The sequence below is a fragment of the Stegodyphus dumicola genome, chromosome X1, assembly GCF_044657685.1.
Source record: "Stegodyphus dumicola isolate Sdum_Otavi_A_Nest chromosome X1, ASM4465768v1".
Classification (NCBI taxonomy): domain Eukaryota; kingdom Metazoa; phylum Arthropoda; class Arachnida; order Araneae; family Eresidae; genus Stegodyphus; species Stegodyphus dumicola.
Genome location: NC_140780.1, coordinates 17,252,611 through 17,274,415, shown reverse-complemented (window position 1 = coordinate 17,274,415; position 21,805 = coordinate 17,252,611). Strand labels below are relative to the sequence as shown.

At 31.1% G+C, this 21,805-nt stretch overlaps 1 protein-coding gene across 6 annotated transcripts in view; it reads left to right on the top strand.

The window, feature by feature from the left end:
- The window catches only part of AP-1gamma (adaptor protein complex 1, gamma subunit), a 190,118-nt gene extending 169,861 nt beyond the window's left edge, over positions 1 to 20,257 (top strand). For all 6 annotated transcript variants that reach the window (XM_035352909.2, XM_085808333.1, XM_085808332.1 and 3 more), the window contains exon 23: positions 5,190 to 20,257. The gene's annotated coding sequence lies outside the window, so the exon portion shown is untranslated. The remainder of the gene's footprint in view (positions 1 to 5,189) is intronic.
- The last annotated feature ends 1,548 nt before the right edge of the window (positions 20,258 to 21,805 follow it).

Genomic DNA, 21,805 nt, shown 5'->3' with positions numbered 1-21,805 from the left:
GAAATGTTTATATATCTAGCAGGCGTTACGCGAGTTATTTTTGGAACAACCAAAAATTGTAAGGTACGAATAAAATCTCTAGTAGCGTTAGCGATGGTTGCTATAGCGTTTTCCTTAACACCCATAACTGTACCATTGATACCTGAAATAGAAGCATTTATTTTTCTTTTCTTCAAATTCAATAACTCAGCACCTTGTTTAGTAATGAAATTATTTTGAGAACTGGAATCCAGCAAGGCTCTCAGCGAAATAAATTTTCTATCATCTCCTTTAATGAAAATAATTGCAGTTGAAAGTAGAACTTGTTTATTAAAAGAACTGGAAATATTCAGCGCAGTACCGTTAATGGACTTTGCGTGGTTGGTTTCATTAGTGTCACTAACCTTTTGGCTGCTTGCCATTGGAGTAAATGTATCAGCATTTGGAGAAAGATTTCTGCTAAATTTATTAGTCTTGTTTGTGATTTGATTCGATGTGCCATCTGCTCTATCGAAATTTTCTTCATTTCGATCAAAATGTAAGAGCGAATTGTGAAATTTCTGACACTTTCTGCATGTATTAGAACTTTTACAGTCCTTGATTGTGCGGACCGAAGATAAACAATTGAAACATAGTGTTTTTTTTTTCTTTTTTTTTTTTTTTTTTTTTTTTTTTTTTTTTTTTTTTTTCTTTACAAATTCAAATTGTTTCTTGACTGTTAGATTTAAGAATTGCGCACATTTCAACAATAAATGATCACCTTTACAATGAGGACAATTTTTTGAATTTTCCAAAAGTGATGTAAGAGCTTTGGTATTAAATGAATGTTTTGATTCCCCATGCGGAGGTTTGTAATGTGATAGGGTGCAAGCGTGTTTCTTCAAAAAACATGTAAGTTGTTTAACTGTTCTTATCTCGTCTTTTTTAAGTGACCTTTTCCACCAACACCGAGTATTTCTATTCAACTTTTCAACTAATAAATAAAAACAATTAATGTGTCTGAAAATTCTTCCACCTTTTGCTCCAATGCTTCCAAGAATCGTAAACATTCATGCACCGTATCGATAAATTTTAAAAGCGAGGAAGTAGAATCACATGTTTGAGGTATAGAAATTAATTTTTTTATGATAGAATTCATCAAATCTTTTTTGTTGCAATAGCGCTCAACCAACAGATTCCATGCTATGTCATAATTTGAATCTGGAATTGGAATGGACTGAATAATATTTAAAGTGTCTGCCTTACACGAACTCTTAAAATATTGCAATTTTTGTGCATTAGTTAATTTGCTATTTTTATGCACAGCTGCGGAAAATAAATCCTCAAATTCAATCCATTCTTCGATTTTCACACTAAATATTGGAAGAGACAATTTAGGTAATTTTATATCCGAAACAATTATGTCTTTATTCGAACCGTTTTCATTTGAACAACTATTCCTTTGAGAACTGATCTCAGAAATTTTTCTTTTAATTTTCAAATGAATTTCATCAAGATTATCTATTACATTTTCCTTTTCCTTAATGAATTCGTCAGTGTCCTTTTCCTCACAATGTGCAAATAAAGAATCGAAAATGTTACTTAATTCCTTTTTAAATTCTAATATTTTTGATTCGTGTAACTCCAATAAGGAAATATCTGCTTCATCCACTGTAGAATTTACCTTATTTTCAAACTTTCTGATACTGCATTTTAAACTCTTTTTGTTAGCTTTAATCACTTTCAGTTCACTCATCATGAACAAATAAATAATTTATCACTTACCGTGATTGCAGATTTCTCAACAGCAGCACCAGAAATGAACGATGACACAGTATCCAATCTTAATTGCGTAATCCACACGAAAACGAAAGCATTGCAAACACTATATGAAGTTATGCGTAATACAACCAAATGAAAGTATTCCAAATGTTCTAAAATGTTAATTTTAGCAACGATATCTTTTACCTGTGGCTCGGCGGGCCATAAAGTGTTCATGCGATGCGTGCATTGTTATATAACAATTTCAAAATTAACTAGAAGTGGACTGTACTAAATATTTTATTCGACAACTTTAATCAAATGTGTGCCATCTTTCAAGCGATGACTTACTACTCACAACAACAGCAAAAAAAAATAAATAAATAAATAAAACTGAGTAAGCATTTACAGGGTTGCTGTAATGAACAACTGTGCCATGCAAGGTGCCAAGAAGTGAAAAAATGACGTAATCTTACAGTTAAATAGTCCTAATTACTTAACAATTCCTAATACTGTTTAAGAATCAGTGTCATAAATTACATGCATTTTAAACTGTGAAATGTTATTAGATTGTAATTTTAATAGTGATTTTTTAACAAATGTATTAAAAAATAAATGAAATTTAATAATTGTCATGTAAATCTATAACGACTAATGGTATTTAACTACCTAATTTAATTATTTGTAACTAACTGCTCACCTTTAAAAGTTATCTCTTCATATTAAAGCAAGTTATTGCCTTTCATTAATCCTTACCATGGTCACAAGATAAAACACAAAAATTTAAAAAATCATGTAAAACATATTCTTTGCATCTAGTGAGACTTAAAATAATGCTGGGTTACAGTCCCAGAAATTCTACATGAAGCTACAATACTAACTGCTTCAGACAGACAGAGCACAACTAACTTTCAAAACTTGTCAACCATGCCTACATCAGGCTTTCAGGTTTGTTCTGATCAACAGGTCTCTCTCTCGTCAAGCAGCAGCACTGCAATAGCCAGTCTTCTGTTACGAATCATGCTGATTATGATTTTATTTCTCATTTTAACCTATGCCATTTGACATAAAATCCACCTCTATTTACTAAACTTCTATGCTATGAGACATAAAAGAAAAAATCAACATAAGGCTAACTGTTAGTAAAACCTAAATAAAATGTCACTTATCATCTTTCAAATATTTCCAACTATTGTACATGTAAAATATTTAATGCTACTTGTTAAATTTTATAAAGTGGATTTTATTCTCGAATTTGTTTTATAATTATGTTTATTAAATTATGTTTATTAAGAAAGGATCTATTTTATTCTTAGAGTGTTATTACAAAAGTGAAGTTCAAACATAAGTTGATTGAATTTAAGTGAATTTATTTAGCTCCCATTTGCTGATAGGTCCTTAATTTTTTTCATTAGTGGTCCTTAAAACTACTTAATTTGCATGTACAGAAATGTGCACGAACTTTGTCTGCAAGTTTCACTCTGCTATTACCACTCTATGGGCCAGCACCATTTTGAAACCATTGGTTATTCATGATTAGAATTATTTTCTCCTCTCTCCCCCATTCCTAAATTATGTTTTAAAAAAGAGTCGGATCTTTTAAGTGTGCGAGTCCTTCCAACTGAAAGTTCCTGTGCTTGGCCAAAAAGTTTTATTTACAGAATTCAACTAAGTGTGTTCATCTGCAAGTTCAGAAGTTCTAATGTCCAATGAAATGATGTGGCGTGACTACTTAAATTCATAGCTGATTCGGATAGGAAATTTTGTTGGCCTTTCCAGTATGTGGAAATAAAAAAAAAAAAAAAAAAAAAAAAAGAAAGTGTTCTTTAAATTATAAAAGGGATTTAATGTTTAAGAGATTCAGCATTGCAGTGTAACGTAAGTTTCCACCCCCCAGTGGCGGGCACTTGCCTATAATGGCATTGGCCACTATTAAGGTCAGAAGTGGTGGCCATTTTATGTCGAAGCACCTAATAAGTGGCCACCGTTGCCTCCTATGAATTGACAGACAATTTTACATCCATGCCTTCTCCGGGATTCGAACCCAGGCCCTTTGGTATTGCAGCCAGGCTTCCCTAACCACTGTACCATCTGGGTGGCTATGTAAGATTGTATGATGTGGATTAATTTCAAATGTTACCATTTAGATTGATATCTTATAAACAGTTTCTATTTTTAGGACAAAAAGGGGAAATACCCTAATTAAAATGATTCATTGATGTAAAAGGGGCTATTGCCAGTTACAGTCATAAGTTAGATTTTATATTTTTTATCTTACTCATATATATGTGCTTGTATGAAATGCTGGTTTGCTAGTTTTTCCCACATTGCAGCAGATAATAAATGTAAATTAGAAATATATTTTGTAGGAAACGTGAAAATTCAAAATGTCATTTCTTAAATCTCCAAATAGTTGATTCTAAGAATGAAAATATAAAATAATAAACAAGTAGTTTCATGTAGAATCATAATTAGCATATATTAACTCTGTGATGAATTTCAGCCTTTTATAGTATTTATTTATTGTGGTTATCAACATATCTTTTCAGTCAGTATTTCCTTGCAACATTTCATGCAGTAAGGTGTATGTTCCTTTCACTCATATGAACTAATTTAGGAATTCGGAAAGTTTCACTCAGTTCTGATACATAGTGTTAAAAAATTATTAGTTAAAGCAATGTAAATAAGCAGTTAAAAATATGTAAATGGCGTAAAAATATTTGTGACTTCCCAAAATTTCAAATTGCTGTCAAATTTTGTCGGAAAGTTTGTCTCTGAAAAAAGTTTGTCTAAAAAAGTTTATATTTAATAACTTTTTTGGATTATATTTTGGATTTAGCAGCTAATTTTAATCAAATCATTCATTTCAATTGTATAGAATTAATTATATGCTCCCCTGAACTATGTGAATTTGAACAGTAGGAATACTTCTTCTTGATAGCTGTAAAATAGCTTAATTTTTTCATGTATTTATGTCTTTTTATAAATTTAACCGTTTGAGTCCCAAGCAGTGCAGTCGCTTGTTGAGATTTTATGTCAAGAAAACCCAGTGCATTTCAAACATTGTAAACAAAATGAAAAACATTTATGCAAGAATACGTCCGATCGCTTTGCAAACTGCAATAAATGTGATGGAGCAATGAGAAAAAGGATGAGAATTGCATTACCTAACAAATATAAGAAGCGCTGTTGCTCCGATTGAGATTCATTGATGTAAAATAAACAAAGCGTTATCGTGCTGCTTGGTTTTTCTTGACATAAAAAAAAAAGCGCTTGGGTCTTTTCATACTCATTTTGAGAAAGCACAGTTGCACTGTTTGGGAATCTTCAACTGTGTTTTTTTAATGCCCCCCTGTTACTCAAACGATTAAGGAAACATATTTTTATATGTTAATGTTATAAAACTCATTTGATATTAAATTCATTGTTTTGATGCAAAATAATTCTTATGTAAGTCTTTCTTTCCTCAGATTTTTATTGAAATGTTTCTGTTTGGTAACATCAATGGGAAAAGGTTGCTACCTAGGCTCTAACTGTGGCACAAACAGAAGACATCAAGAACTTCACAAATTTTGTACTACATTGAGCCTTTATTCATCCACATATGAAGTGCAGAGGGAAGAAGGAAATATGTGTGGGCTGAATTACTGTTAGTTAAAAAGGAAACCATATTTAGGAGCTTTCTTAAAACATTTTGCACTTTATCATTCCATTATAGGTTTATAGTTGTACAGTATCATCTTTTGAACTGAAAAAGAAAAAAGAAAAGGAAAAAAATTCAGATTTGAATTATTGAATCTGATCCATGGTTGGAATATGAGACTTTTACATAATTTTTGTAATTTCAAAATGTGATACTACTTCTTATTGGTTCCAACTATGGTCGTTTTCAAATAATACTTTGTGTGTGCCTAATTTCAGAATGCCAGTTTTAAGGTTTTCTTTAAGTAATTCTTCTAGAATTAGTGATTCTATCATTATATATATATATATATATACATACATGCATATATATTGCAATTATAATTTTGGGATTTAAAGTTACTTAGATTCTTTTTCTTTCGATATTAGTTGTTTGAATGGTTATGTATAGGGGTTAAAAGACTCATAGTTATTTCTATTAACTGTATATATGTAAATGGTTTTAAAAGAGTATAAAACAGAGTTTATATCCATTTATTTACAATTTACATTTTATGCAGACACCTTATGTAACAGTACTATTTAAAAATCATTTTTATATTGAACTAGTTTTGCATTTTTTCCATTTGCAGCTCTTAGTAATTTCTTTCTTGAAGCAACCTTCATCCTGAAATTATTAAATGTAAATCTAAAACTAGTTCTGTATGTTTCACATGAAAATTATGTTAATGCATAACATGATAATTCTATTGAAGATTACATGACATCACAAATATGTTATCTGCATGTAAAATTAGGGACAAAAACTTAATTCATTATACTGCATGTTTGCTTATTTGGAGGGGTAGATATTTAAGTGAAGCTGTTATTTGTAAATTAAATATTATTTTTTTGTCTAATGTATTTTATGGTAGAATTTTAAATTACTCTTATTAATTAACAATGAAAATCAATGTATTTCTTAATCAAATCCTAAAAAGAAGAATCATTTACAAATTGAAGAATTATAAAAAATTAAGAAATGTTATTTACTCATTTTGATTTCTGTTTTATTCAGTCATGTTGTAATTATAAAATTTTCATTTCTTAAAATGTGTGTTTGTAACACGGTTATTTCTGTTGATTCTATTTTTGTGGAATTGGTACTAATGCATTGACATTTAACGGCACAAGCATAAACTGAATTATATGCATAGTTTTTGTTTGAAGTGCTGAGTTAAATTTCAAGCATATATTCTTGTGCATTTTAAATTTCACTTTTATGTTCAAAGAATTAATCATACATTGTCTATTCAGATGCAAGTAATATGTGAAGCATTAAAAAAAATGAGGTATGATGTTGCACACTCTGTTGTGCAGTGATCGCATGCTGTCAGTATTTTTCTTAGTATTAAATTTAATGAATTTGTAAGTAAATGTAGTATTTTCTTTTTTCCAAAATAAAAAATATATTAATTTTGCTGCATATACATGTTGCATTAATTATGTTTTTCTTCTTTTTCACGTATAATTTATATTAGCAAAGATTAATATATTTCTTAAAAGTGGTTGATTTTATTTCTGTGATTTAAATTTGCATGTAAGTGTTCAGCGTATGAGACATATCAAGCTTTCTGATGCATCAAATTGTCATTTATAAAGAATGCGTCATTAGCTCGAGAATTCTCATGCAGTATTTCTGCCCCAAACTTTTTCCCGTCCTTCCTTTTGTTCCAGTGTGCCATTAACCCCTTCGAGCCAGGTAGCGAAAACGCGCGCTTATCGCGGAGGCCAGCAGTGTCTTACGCGAGCGTCTCTCCAGGGCCGGGGGCTTTTTTGCTACTAAGCCTAAATCCATGAAATTTCCAAAGTATCAACGCATTGTTTAATAATGCTCTATAGAGTATTTAAATGGCTTATGCTTTATAAATATTTTATATATATACTTTAATTACCTTATTTCTTGTTTAAATGCATATTTTACACATTTTATTTTAATTACTCACCATTTTATGAATTTTAACATTATACATCTGAAAACTAAATATATTACTTAAAATTCTCTTTTCGTATGAAAAATTTGAAAACAGGGATCTACACACAGTCGTACGTTACATTCCTTGCACTCGTAATAACTCATTTGCCGTTTTGGAGGATTTTTCCGGGAATGTGAGCAAACGAAGCATCGTCGTCTCATTTTCTTATCAGTCTCTTCTGAACAAAGTTTTGGAAAACGTCTTTCAGTTAATCTTTCAGAATCAATATCTAAAATATTTTGCATCATTTCTGCTATTTCATGCTCTGTTAAACATTTTCGACGCTTCGACATTGCAACGGTAAAAACAGAAAGAATTCACGTCTAACAAGATCTAATTATTTTCTAAAAACTGAACTGTAAACCGAAATACTCAACGCTTTAGCTCATATAAATCTTCTACTTACAATAAACAACTACCACGTGCGAATAAAGTGCGATTTAAAGAGACGTCATAAATCACACCATTCGGAAACATTTAGTTCCCCGTTTGTTTATATAATCAAAAACACGTGTATGTGAGTCATGCTTCTCTCATTTCGAGTAGAAGGTCTAATGTACATGTATCTGAAACCATATGGACATACAGTGCCATCTTGTGGCAGAAATTATAGTTTGAAAAACGTTCAAGGTTACTGGCACAAATACGTGTCAGTCGGTAGTAAATGGAAAAATGCTCTGGCACACCTGTGTGTCGGCCGGTAAATAAGTGTGTTCGTTGTTGGCATGTATACGTGACAGTCGGCACGAAGGGGTTAAGAAAGTTCTATTTTAATTGTTTGAAAGTACTATCAAAACATTTTGTTGTGAAGTTTGAGATAGTGTTACAACTTCTGAAGATTTAGAACAACGTAAAGACATTCTTTGAGAAGTTCTTTATATTCTAAAAAGCCACTTGAATGAAAAGTGCCATTCACTTTGCAACAGTTATTTATCATTGCCTTTCTTATCATGTAAAGGATGTATTTTTTCACTTATTGAATCAAGCACATTAATATTATTTCTGTTTTCCCTGTCTGAGTGTCTAAAATTTCCTAAAAAGGATTAGAACTGAATTAAAAATTTAAGATAAGATAGCAATATAAATGCATTTTTAATTATAATTTTTCCATAAAATTTTGCAGAATATTATATATAAATTTCACAGTAGATGATATTATGTATATAGTGTATACACACACTATATATTTTAAACTTTTATAAAACCTTTTGCAAATACGTGTTTTGATAGTTAACTGAATTTTGTTACATTGGTATGCATAATTTGTTAAAAGTATTTTCCTGTGAATCTCGTAATATCTGTATATTCGTAAGGATGATAAGAGGAAATGAAATTCAATGTGTAGGCCATCGATTTCATTATTTTTAGAAACCTGAGGAAACAAAATTGTAAGTTGTTATGGAATTTAGTTAACTGTTCTATATTTTTTGGTTGAATTTACAAGTTAGTGGTGTTTTAAAAACTTTAAAAAATAGGAAGCTCGAATAGTGCTTAAAAAAATTATGGAAAATTGGGTTTTGTTTCTGTATTCTTTTGAGGGATTGAAACTTTGAGTTGAAAAATTTCAAGTTAATAACAGCTGTTCTTCATTGATGGAATGGATTATAATTGTACAAATTCTTAGATTTAATTGATTTCCTCAATCAACTGTCAGTTTTTTTAAGCTTGTGGTATAAAACTATTATCATCTACTTTAGCTTTTAAAACAATTAATACTTAAGCTTCACCTGAGGTGCTACAAAATCTAGAAATTTCATTTTACTTTATTTAGTGACTTATTTTTCCCTGGCCTTAGTGCAAGTTTCTGAAGTTTTTTAAGTATTCTTGTAATTTTCTCCTTCCTCAAGACATTCAGAAAGCCAGCTTCTCTAAATTTTAAAACAGATTCATCTACATAGTGATTGTTTTAATCACTCTAATTGATTTGTGTGTGGAATTTGTCCATTTTTCTAATTTATTTGTGTGTGGAATCAGCTCTGATTGATGAAGTAATGATAGTGAAAAGCTTAAGTAAAAGGAGATATCTAATGTTCTCGATATTTCTGAAGATCAGTACACATAGCCTGAGCGATGTCAAAGATGATGATAACAGGTGAAAAATTGCAAGCTGTGTAAACAACATCAATTCCAGCAGCATTCATTGGTTTGAGACCTAGGGATTAAGAATGAATATTAAAAGAGAGCAAAATTCAATATACAGGAAGTAAAAATGAAAAAAAAAAGTTACTAGATAATGTATTTTTATTTATTCTTATTGGAATGTAGTTTTTTTTTTTTTTTTTTTTTTTTAAGTGTTTTTTATTAATAAATGTGGTAGTTACGGGTGGTTTATTCATGAATACATTCATTTGTTTTGTTCTTACTTTAACAACGCCATTGAGAAATTAAATTATTCACATAGTTTTCCCTTCTCAGTCTTCACTCAAATTAGTAAAAAATGAGGGGAATATGTGAGTTAGCACAGTAATTATTAATTAAACTGAAATTATATTTTGCGTAATGACATTTTTTATGATGTTGATTATATGTTTTTTACATACCTTTATTATTTGCAGTGAAATAGGATATTTAATATTGAGGAATCTTAGTCATTTCTGTGAATAAAATATTATATATTTAAAAAAAATGTTTACATGAAAGTATAATTAAGGATTCAAAGGGCCTGACTGTTGTTTATGCAAGCTATTTTGTCATACGATTTAAATCTTAGTAAAAGCGTTCCCATTTTTAAGTTTTAATTAATCAGTTGTATTCAAATGTTGCTTTTTTAACTGCTGATCTACATAAAAGTGAGAAAGCCAAGCATATGAGAATTGCTGAAAACACAGTTTCATGTTAACACTATATATTTTGCATATGCAGTGTATATTATATTCATTAAGAAATGTTTTTATTCTTTTGTAAGACTTCTAACTGGAGTGACAACTTGCAATGCCTGATAATTCTAATGTTAATTAATGTAGATTATATGGATGATTTTATGCTTAATTGTTTATATGTTTATATATACGAGGGCTATCCAGAAAGTAGATTACGTTTTGGAATAAAAAAATAAACAAAGTATAGGAAACAAATTTTATTATATACAGATGAAAGCCACACTCAAATACTACTTTTCTACATAGTCACCATACAAATTAAGGCATTTATCGTAGCGATGTACGAGCTTGGAAATTCCTTCGTCGAAAAATTCGGCCGCCTGCGCCTTCAACCACTTCGTTACCTCTTCTTGACTTCCATCTTGCACAAAACTTGTGGTAACCAAGCTTTTCGCTGATGATTTCGTGCAACAAACTTCGCGAAATTTGTGGAAAACTCAAAGTTCCGTTATTGTGAAATTTCGATTTTCACGGACTTTAGCATCGACTTTTTCGAGAAGTTCGGCGGTTACTATGCTGGGTCTCCCACTTTGATCTTCGTCGTGAACATTGGTTCGGCCATTTTGAAATCTTATGACCCACTGACTCACTCCACCTTCAGTGATAATGTTGTCCCCATACACTTCACGAAGCTGCCGATAGATTTCTATCGGTTTACAGTTTTTTGCAGTCAGAAACCTTATTACTGAGCGCACCTCGCGGGATTTTCAATTAACGCAGACATTTCAAACCGTCACAGTATCTGAACGGAGCACAGCACGAACCTCTCACTAGCACGGCTAGATGCAGACTGAGCTGCGCAACGCTCTGACCCCAAGATGGCCGCGCTAGCCCCGCCCCTAGCGGACACAGACGGAAACGTAATCTACTTCCTGGATGGCCCTCGTAGTACAAAGTTCAAGATCTGGAATTATCAGAACGTCAGTGATTCCAAATTTAGAAAATTTCTGGATTTTAGATTATCGATTTCTATATTCAGATGACATGCAGATATTTATAAAATTAAAAGTATGAAATAGTTGTTCATATTATAATAAAGCATATATGACTCTAAAGGAATCAAAATTTATGTGTACAAAAGCTCAGTATTTATGTATTAAATATTTCTTTCAATGCAACCTTTTTCTTTATATTATAATAAAACATTTTTGACTTTAAAGGAATCAAAATTTACTCACACAAAAAAAGGGGCTGGGTATTTCTTTCAATTTCTTTTTTGGGGTGTGTGCTAATACTTTCTCCAGTTAGCCCACCAGCGGCCAAGCGGTAAAGTCGCTGAGCACTGGTAGTTTGGTCCGATGTTCAAATCCTGCAAATGGGCTAGAATTTTCCCTGTGTGTAACATGTAAATGAGCCAGTTTCCCTTAGAAAGTCCTCCACGAAGTCATTCCTTCCCTTAGGCAGATAGCCCTCAAGGCTTTGCCATAATCACACACACACAGTTTCTCCAGTTATATAGTTAGACATGATTTCTTGTTCAGTTACAAAGTTCCATTGCTCAAGCCCTTTTATTGCAAAACTGAGAATTCCCATTAAACTGGAAATCTTTTCATTTTGAACAGCTGCTTAGCGATATTTTCTGGATTTGAAACTGTGCTATGGATTTCCTTCATTGACTGACTAATAGTTGGGGCGTTGTCAGGGCAATGGAGAATTTCCGTTGTATCATCATAATTTATCAACACTTTCCACGTTTTTTCACATTCCAGTAATAAAAGAATTTACCTTTTGCTTGTAATATCTGAAAATCTTGAAATTTTCTGCTGTCTTCTTCACAAGTAGTTGAAAATTAGCTGGCCATAAATAATGCCAAACAGTTTTGGAAATGTCTGTCCTCTTATGACCTTGTGATGCTTCACGCAGGAGAAATATTTTTGAATGGACCTACCATTTGTCAAATGTAGCATATATTTTACAGTGGTTACTTTACATGTTCATTTCAGCATATGCAGTATTATTGATATTCATAGGCCGAAAGATGGATGTGGAGTGTGGAAAAGAAAATAAGATAAAGACAATTGTCTTGTAATAAAACTTTGAGTGAAATATGAGCACACTAAAGCTGCTGATATGCCAAGACTTTGATATAAAAGGAATTTCAAATCAATCATTAATTAATGGTTGTGTCCTCCTTGCTTTTTTAATTCTATGAAAGATGACAGGGACTTTACTCCTTTAAATACCCAAGGTTCTGTATGTTTTCTGATTATGAAAAGTTTACATTTGTGCATTCCTGCAGTAGCTTTCATTAATGGTTGTGTTGACATGAAAAGAATTTCAAATCAACCCTACGTCAATGGTTGTATGTTCCACGCTTTTTTTAATTCTATGATAGATGACAGGGACTTTACGCCTTTAAATACCCAAGGTTCTGTATTTTTTCTGGTTTGAAAAGTTTACATTTGTGCATTCTTGCAGCATTTGCACATGCCATGAATTTTTATCACAAGTTGAGTCTTTTTCTGCAGATAACAGCAAAATATTTTGGAACACATATCCAGAAAAGACTATTAATGAGTTCGATGAATTCATCTGCAAATTGCTTAGTTGCTTCGGTATCAGCTGAAATCCCCCCCCTACAATTTTTAATAATTTTGATACCCAATCTGTCATATATGTGCACTCAGTTTCCAAGTCAGTAACCTCGTGAAATATTTCGACTTGAGCCATTAACATTCATCCTGGTAACGGCATGTCCTTACTGTGATGCTCTCTCATCCATTCAGTTTTCATTCTGTCAGCATAAAGAATGGTTTTTTCTGTTATTTATTGTGAGTAAGATGACAGAATTTTTTTTAAAAAATCGAAAGTTCTTTTTTTTTTTTTTTTTTTAATGTTACATACCATTAACTTTTGAATGCTTCACTTCTTGCATAATTTTAAAACAAATATGCTTTTTGCATTTTTTTCTTTTGCGTCAGTTCCGTCTTTTGCTTAGTTCAAATCGAAACATGCTTTTCACTCTGCAGATTCTGCTGTAGCTCCAGGATTTGACACTACCTTCTACATAATCAGGAATTCAAACTTTAATTTTGATAATGTAGCTGTAATAATAATAGCTTGCAAAAGCTGGATCGAATTAAAAAGTTATGGAAAAGTGCAATTTGTTATGTTAACTTCATTTCCTTTGAATCTTTTTCTCTCATCTCCTCTGATATGCCAACCCCAAAAAAAAAAAAAGTATGAGAAATATTCCTATCCAAAAAAAAATGTATTTTGGAATCTTCAATTATTGTTTAGTCCAGGTAGAAAAATGTTAACCAAAATTGTGATCTTGGCAGCCATCAATATGTCAATCAGTATTGTCATTAGGCGATGGAGTGATTACTTTAGTGAGCAGACATTTGCTGAAATCTCAGGATAAAAATCCCTTTTATGGCAAACGCCTACTTTTATATATATATATATATATATATATATATATATATATATATATATAGTGTTATAATCTCCATTCCTAGACTTTGTAAGAAGAAATTTTTTTTTTTTTCCGGATTTCAGACTTTGTATTGTATATATTAAAGGCACAGTTTAAAAAATTCATGGTGTCTTTGCAAGATATTTAAGTGTGTTATTTTGTAAAAGTATTTAGTGTTTACTTTTCACATCTATCGTAAGCTAGGAAATACAACACACATGTATGTCAGTAAAACCTTTTATATATATATATATATATATATATATATATATATATAAATTATGAAATTTTAATTTGTGTGTAGCTTCCAGTAAATTTTGATGTCATTGTTGTAACCTTATTTTTCTACTTGAAAAGATCTTTTAAATCCTGTATGGTCAGATGTAATTTTCAGTCAACAGTTGTTTTCTAATTTTTATTTCCTTATTTGTTATGCATATCATTGTAACTCACTGTGACCAAGTTACTCATAAAGTGTCACTGTGTGATTGAGCCCAATTTTGTTTTCCAGAAAGGAGTTGCATATGAATAACAGTTTGAATTTTTATGTGTACCCCAAAAAATTTATGTCTATGGAAGTTTAGTATCCAGATGAATATTAAAAGTAACACAGGAGTAGTTATTCAGTTGGAATGGAGTAACTGTGTAGAATTTGACATTATGATAAGAAATTTCATGTGAAAAACTAAGAAAATCCTCTTTTAAATTGTTCCCTTATCACATTCAAGGTGTGTGATTTAGTACAGAAATGCATTTGCTATATCTGTCAGCTTTAATAGAAAGACCTTCCTAAAGAACTGCAAAAGGAATATGTTTGTATCTTTATTAAACATGCAGGAAATCTGCATGTTCTGAAACCTGGAGTTAAATACAAAATGAACTACAAGTATTAATGTTAAAATATTGGGTCTAAGTGCAAAGTTATCCACTTGAATAATATTTTTTTATGAATCAGTGCTGGTTTATTTTGGAATATTTTGAAATTGCAGTTGAGATTTCAGAAATGCTTAATTCCAGTATATTTCAAACAAGTATTCTAAAGTAAAGGTATAACACAATAATTTGTCTTAAATGTAAAGTTATTAGCTAGGCAGAAGGAATCGAACACTAATAACTTCAAGAATGCAGTAATATAATTTAGTAACAGAATGGTTAATTTTTCTAAAGGAGAAATGTAAACAAAGTATTTCTTTTCAGGATGCAATCTTTTAGAAGTGGGAATGAGGCTTCACTTTACTAGAGTGGGACGCAAATTAGATACAGTTGGCGAATTTGGAAAATTGTACTTATCAAAATTCTGTAATATTTAATAGATAATGATAAGATTTGTAGTGCTTATATTGGACAGGTTTATAATGCCTCAGAAAGATGGGTCTGGCTAAAATTTCAGCCAGTATAGTTCTACACCCTCGTGAAGCACTTTGGATGCCACTGGCAAAGTTCACCGTATAATAACCTTCACTACGTTTCATATCTGAGGGAGGAGGAATAGAAGAAAAGAGAAAAATTCTTTTGATTTTTTTGTTGCCCCTTAGCTTTGCAATAAGAAAAGCAATCCTCTAGGAGTAGTACTGAAAGTCAGTAAATGTTTCTTTCAAATGCTAAGGGGGTGGAAATGTGACTCTTGTCTCTCATCTTTTTAGTTGTTAGCTTTTAAATCTTCCATAATGGAGATATGTTAGTTATTTCAGACATTAGGCAAACTGTGTACCCTTTGTATATGTATTTTTTGTGCATGCAAAAAGAAAATTCATGTCTTGATGGTTAAGAACCTTGATTCTTGTGCAGTGATATAATTAATCTACAAGTCTAAATGACGTGTGAAATAGAGGGCAATTAGTTAATAATAAGTAATAATTTTTTTTAATGTAGGATGTAAAGGTGTTAAAATTTATGTAATTCGAAGTCAAAATTAAATTACATAAATTAATTTGAAGTGTATACCTTGAAATAATAATGTGTTGCCTGTGTTTTTAAATTGAAAGGTAATGTAAATGGGTTGCAATGCAAATAAAATGTTCATTTTAATAATAATTATGTGCAAAATAAAAGTCAAATTTAAAATGATTTCCTTAAATGTATTTTTAAGAAACAGCATGTATGTGGAATGCAAACTTGGGTTTTATATTAAGGATACTTATGCGTGGATTGAAAATCAAATAAATTGTTATTCTGCCTTCTGTAAAAAAACTGGGGGAGGCTCTGTGTGTGTGTGTGTATATATATATATTAGAAATTAAGTTTGAAAAGAAATTATTTTTTAATGGCTTATCCTATCTGAGGAAAAATTTGTGTAGGGTCAATAAATTAAGTCTGTAAATGAGAGGTGAAAAAGTTTTTTAATCCTGATATGTAAACCTATCTTTTGTTCTTAAAGCGAATATTAAGACTTCACGTAAAAACATACTATATATATTTTAAATCAATGGCATGTGTGATATTGCCAACATTTGATAGCAGACTTTCTGAAATGTGCCCAGAAGTACTGAGGCTTAAATTACCAAGCAATAAAAATTATCTATTTTTTTGTATGTGTGTGAAAGTAAGTGCTGAAATCTGCATTTTCAAAGAATTGTGCTTATTTAACTGAGCATTATTCATGAACTTTTGTGTATTGATATTTATGGTCATTTGAAAATTATTATAGATAAAATCTAAATGTTAATAATTAATCAAGGGTTTCTTTTTTTAAGTCTAGCAACCAAAATATTTGTTTTTTCTTAGGTCTTGAACATTAAAATCCTGTCAAGAAATTTTTGTTTGTGACTTATAAACAAGCTGTTAACAGTTCAGTATTTTCAAGTTTGCTGATTTTTTGAAATCCTTGAAATGAAATTTCTAAATCGTCAGTTAATTATATTTTTTAGAATTGAAGGAATGATGATAAATTTTCTAATGGAATTATAGGCAGCAGTAAATTGAAAATGTAAGATGTGCTGTTTGTATTAAAGTGAAAGAATTGGTTCCTTTCAGAATAAAAGAGACCTGGAACTTTATGGACAGAGACTGTATTCTCTATCTTGCATAAAAATAGATGTCCTCTGATGAGTAAGCCAAAAATGCCTGAAAATATGATCCAAGAAATAGCTTTGTTTATCTCATATATAAATAAATGGAAATCAAACTTAATTACAAGAAGAGAGGGAAGAAATTGTTGCCATTTACTTAAAAGAACCCAAATTTGTGAAAGCTTGGAACTCAATAATTAAGAGTTGTATTATTCAATATATAATTGCCATATTTTGAAATATTAACCATGGCTGAAAGTGTGTTAAAAGAAATTAAATATCAAGGAAGAAAAAATAGCTGATGCCCATAGTGTGCCCTTCCCTCTTAAGTGAAAGACTGAAATCCTGTTGATTTTAAATACTAGAATATTTGAATACTGTAATAAAGTGTAAAACATAAGAATTGATTGGTTTACAAAAAAAAATCGAAAATTGTTGTATAAAAGTGGATTTTTTTTCACATTAAATGCAAAGCGGGCAAAATTTCTGAGCAGCATCAAGTTGGTTGGTCACCAAAGGATATTTAACAGTGGACCAAAATTCTGGAAGATTTATTTGCTGATGACAGTAACCAATTTCTTTCTCATCTTACTATCATAAGTCACATAAGTATGTTTTTAAAATGGGAAAGATGTATCTAAGTAATTCAGAAGTCATTTCTAGTCTTTGTGCACTTTAATCAATGCATTTCTTCAATATAAAAGTATAGATATAAAAAACTTGTCTGATAATTTCTTTTCTAAAATATTCATAGACTTTCATTTATTTTATTTACTGTCTGGTAAAACAAATGGAATCTGCGTATATCAGAGAACTTTACCCCCCCCCCATGCAGATACTTAATGCCTAAGTTTCTTCTGGAAAGTGTTTTCTCAAAAAGGAAAAAAAAAAAAAAAAAAAAAAAAAAATGAATATCTGAATGTTTTGCAAGGAACAATTTGTTAATAGAATTGATTTTGCATTATTAGCAGTTAATTAGTAGAAAATCTAAGCATAAAAATAGCCTGTTTTTCATGATGAATTATTTTCTGTTTTTGTAATTTTTTTACTAACAAATTAATTTAGTATTTTATTTCATGAACAAAGAAAAAGTGTGAGGTGTAAGAGGAGATGAATTCTTAGTTTTTCTTACAAGTTAAAAACAGCACTCAAACTCTGTTATGTTGCATTATGAATTCCTATATGTATACAAGAATTTTTTAGTTTATTTGTCTAAAATAATCATGATCACTATACATAATTTTTGTTGTGTTGAGAACATGACTGTAAACTGAATTCTGTATCACTAAATTGAATTATACTTTGTAAAAAGGGGGTTATATGACTTTTTTTTAGAAAATCTGTCTGTGTTCCTTGAAAATTAATAATCAGGCATTACAAAAAACATGATCTGTAGTGTTAGCCTTTGTAGAAAAAGTAAGTAGTTCTTTGTTTTTCAGTTTTGTTAGAAGGTGTTTCTCATCTATATGCTCTTTTGAGTTGAAATGTGCCAGCCAAAGACTAATCTTTTTGCTAACTAAGAACTGTCAATTTGAAGCCAAGATATTTTTATGTATTTCCACAAAACTATGAAAAAAGGTTCATAAATTAGATAAAGTAACCTTTAGATTATTTTCTATGAAAGTATTTATTTGTAGCAGTAGTGGTGTAGAAAACCTAAAATCACATACATGCACACATGGTTTTACTGGAAACATTAATTCTTTGAGAAAAACTGCCAAGCCATTTATTAGAATACTGAATCCACTTTTTGCAATCAAATTATCATGACAAGCAAAAACAGATGGTTTCGATGTATTCCAGAAGACAATAAATATTTCGTCTTTACTTTATTGAAAGAGCCTGCTAGAGAGAAGATCATTTAGAATGTAAAATAGAAACAACATTAAATGGGATTGTATTTAATATTTTATTATCTTTATATATAGCAGTCTTAGATGTCAGTGTAATTTTTCATTTCTTAAATGTTGCTTTTCCAAAAATTTGGTAATTTGTGTTGCTTTTATTTATATTGGAAAACGAGAATAGTATAGCAGTCAAAATTATTTGAAATAGTGAGGAAAGAATGATGAATCTTAAAAACACGTTTCCAACTTTTCGTTTTTAATTTTCTTTGTTTCAGTTTTCATAGATAAAAGCGTATTTTATAATAAAGCTGTTTTATTGTTAGTATATTGTTTGAAAATATGTCGTTGAATCTCTTGTTGAGAAAATCTGTTGTTGAGATGATTTTTTTGCCTTCACCTTATCAGAAAATAGTATGACATAGGTTTTGATAAAAACTGTGAGATTAAACCTATTTAATTAATAAACTACACCCTTTGTCGCTTTCCTGTGCTTTGGATGGCTTCTTGCCTTCACACTTAACTTGAAGTCTAGAACTCTTAATACAGGTAGCAAATGAGATGTAAATAAAAGACTATCTTTAATAATAGTACAACTAAAATTTAACAAAATTTAGTCATCATTACTTGGAGGGTTAGAGGAATTCCTGTATTGAAATATGTATGGCATAATAAATTATTTTAATTTTTTACTTGCCAGTAACTATATTCAGTTTCTAGCCCTACATACTAACAAATTTATTAAACACTCACCATAACAGATTGGCATGCACATTGTTAGCTCGTAGAATTTATTTATTTGTGCGTTGCCAAAGCTGTCTTTCTAAATAATGCATTTACTTGCTATTTAAACATCAATATTTATTTGCATTCTGCTAGAGGAGAAATGCAGGAAAGATTTAATGCAAAAATCAGGTATTAGTTAAAGTAAATCCTATACTGTAAGGAGAAAAAGAGTTCTAAATATTATCAATTATTATTTTAAATAAGATGGGTATGTAAATTATTGTCATTGCTTACTTTATCATAGGAGTTTTAAACACATTACCAATTATTATTTTAAATAAGATGGGTATGTAAATTATTCTCATTATTTACTTTATCATAGGAGTTTTAAACACATTAATTTTATCGTTCACTGCCAAAAGTAGTTTTCAAGGTTAATAAAAAAAAATTTTTTTTAGCTGAAGCAAGTTCACTTATTTTAGTTCAAGTAAATGATGTGCTGCTAGGGTAAAAAGGAGGATCTGCATGTTAAATTTGGAAAACTAATTTAATGAAACTATTGAAATAAGGATAATATACATCGATGTAAAGTTGATTGCATATTATCTTAAAAATTTAGACATTCACATTGATTGTAAAAAGTGTTTATCTTTGTTGTAACTTCATAATTTTGTTTTATTACCCCTTTTTACAGATGATGGTTCAATTTAGTCAAGTGAAAATATACTTATGCATCCTGAACCAAATGTGATAGTTTATTATTATTTCTATAAATTTGTATTGTGCTCCTTGCTTGTATAATTCTTTATTTTCCTGCATTAAAGAGTGCACTGGAAAGTGCCTTATGGCTATTATTAAGTCTAAAAGTAATTGGTTGTTGAATGCCAGTATTTCAGTTTACATTATGAAATATAGTTTTTCTGATTGTTATTTATCGTAGATTTTGTGCTATGCAGAACTGAATTTGTGATGCTTTTGTGACAAAATATATTTTTTCTATTAAAAATGTGTGTAATTTTCTTTGTTTCATAGAATTTTTAAGTGCATATCTGTTGGTGATTATCTTCGATGATTACTGTGAATTTTTGCCCATAATATATTACTTATATACATACACTCTTCAGATGCATTAATGCAAATTAAATATGTAAGTAAAAAATATAAGGCCACCTTTGTAAAATGGAGAATCTATGCCATCATGCTTACTTTTAGACTTGGTATGGTGATGATGCTGCAGATTTAAGGTGCATAGTAGCATTAATTTAGTTATATGAATTTGCATGATTGGCAATCTTTGTTGTTTTTATTTGCTTAAAAACCATCTCTGTCATTTCTATCAATAAGGAGTATATACAGGGTGATTATAATTAAAGTTTAAGTTTGAAAACGCTATAAAAAAAGAACCACTCATTAAAATGACGTCAAATTTGAAAGGAATGTTATTGAAGAAGGCGGAAAGCGTATGGCAGAAGAAAAAATTTAGTTTCAAAAGTTAGCAACAGATGGCGGTGCAAACGGAAGAAGACGTAAATTAAAATGTTTGTTAAATTTCAGTGTTATAAAGCCGCCAGGTACCAGGCTGTTCCTCATTTCGCGTCTCAGACGTTCGCCATGGGTGTTTCACTGGAGGACCGCGCTCTGCTGGTAAAGCTGTATTACAAGAATGATGATTGTGCAAGAGTAGCTCTGCAAAAATTCAGGACACTGAAGGGTATAAAAGAAGGCGTTGGTCCAAGGAGTGTCGTAGGTCTAAAGAAAATGATGCAAAAATTCGAAACGACAGGTCCGTTTGATATGCAATCTGGTAGAGGGAGAAATCGAGTGCATTCGACGGTAGTTGAAGAAGTGGCCACAGCATTACAGGAGGGATCGACCGGTGGTGTGCAACCGTGCAGTGCACGAGGCCGAACATTGGACAGGCCTACGAGCACGGTGCTGAAAATTGTACGAAACATCCTGCAATGCTATCCGTACAAAATTGGCCATGTGCAGGAGTTGCTTCCGTCTGACCTGACAGCTAGGGAGACGTTTGCGTTAGAATTCCTGACTCGCATGGAAGTGAATAATGAATGGCCATGGAAAATTTTGTGGACAGATGAAGCCCATTTCCATCTGACAGGATACGTGAGTACCCAGAATTGTCGAATATGGGCAACAGAAAACCCACTGGTAACGCACCCCGTACCACTTCATCCTGAAAGGGCCACGGTATGGTGTGGCTTTACGGCATCATTCATCCTACAACCATATTTTTTCGAGCAGACGGGTGCTTCCGGTCCTGTTACCGCTACCGTCACTCGTCAGAGATATTCGTCTCTTTTGCGCAACCACGTGATTCTAGCTCTGCAACAGCGTGGATGTGTGGATGGAATCATTTTTATGCAAGATGGCGCTCCTCCGCACATTGCACATTCCGTGAAGCAGCTGCTGAGGCGCCATTTCCGAAATGCTCGATTTATCAGGCGTCATTTCCCTACAGCCTGGCCGTCCCGATCGCCTGATCTTACTCCGTGTGGGGATATCTGAAGGATGTTGTGTTCCGTGCTCCAATTGC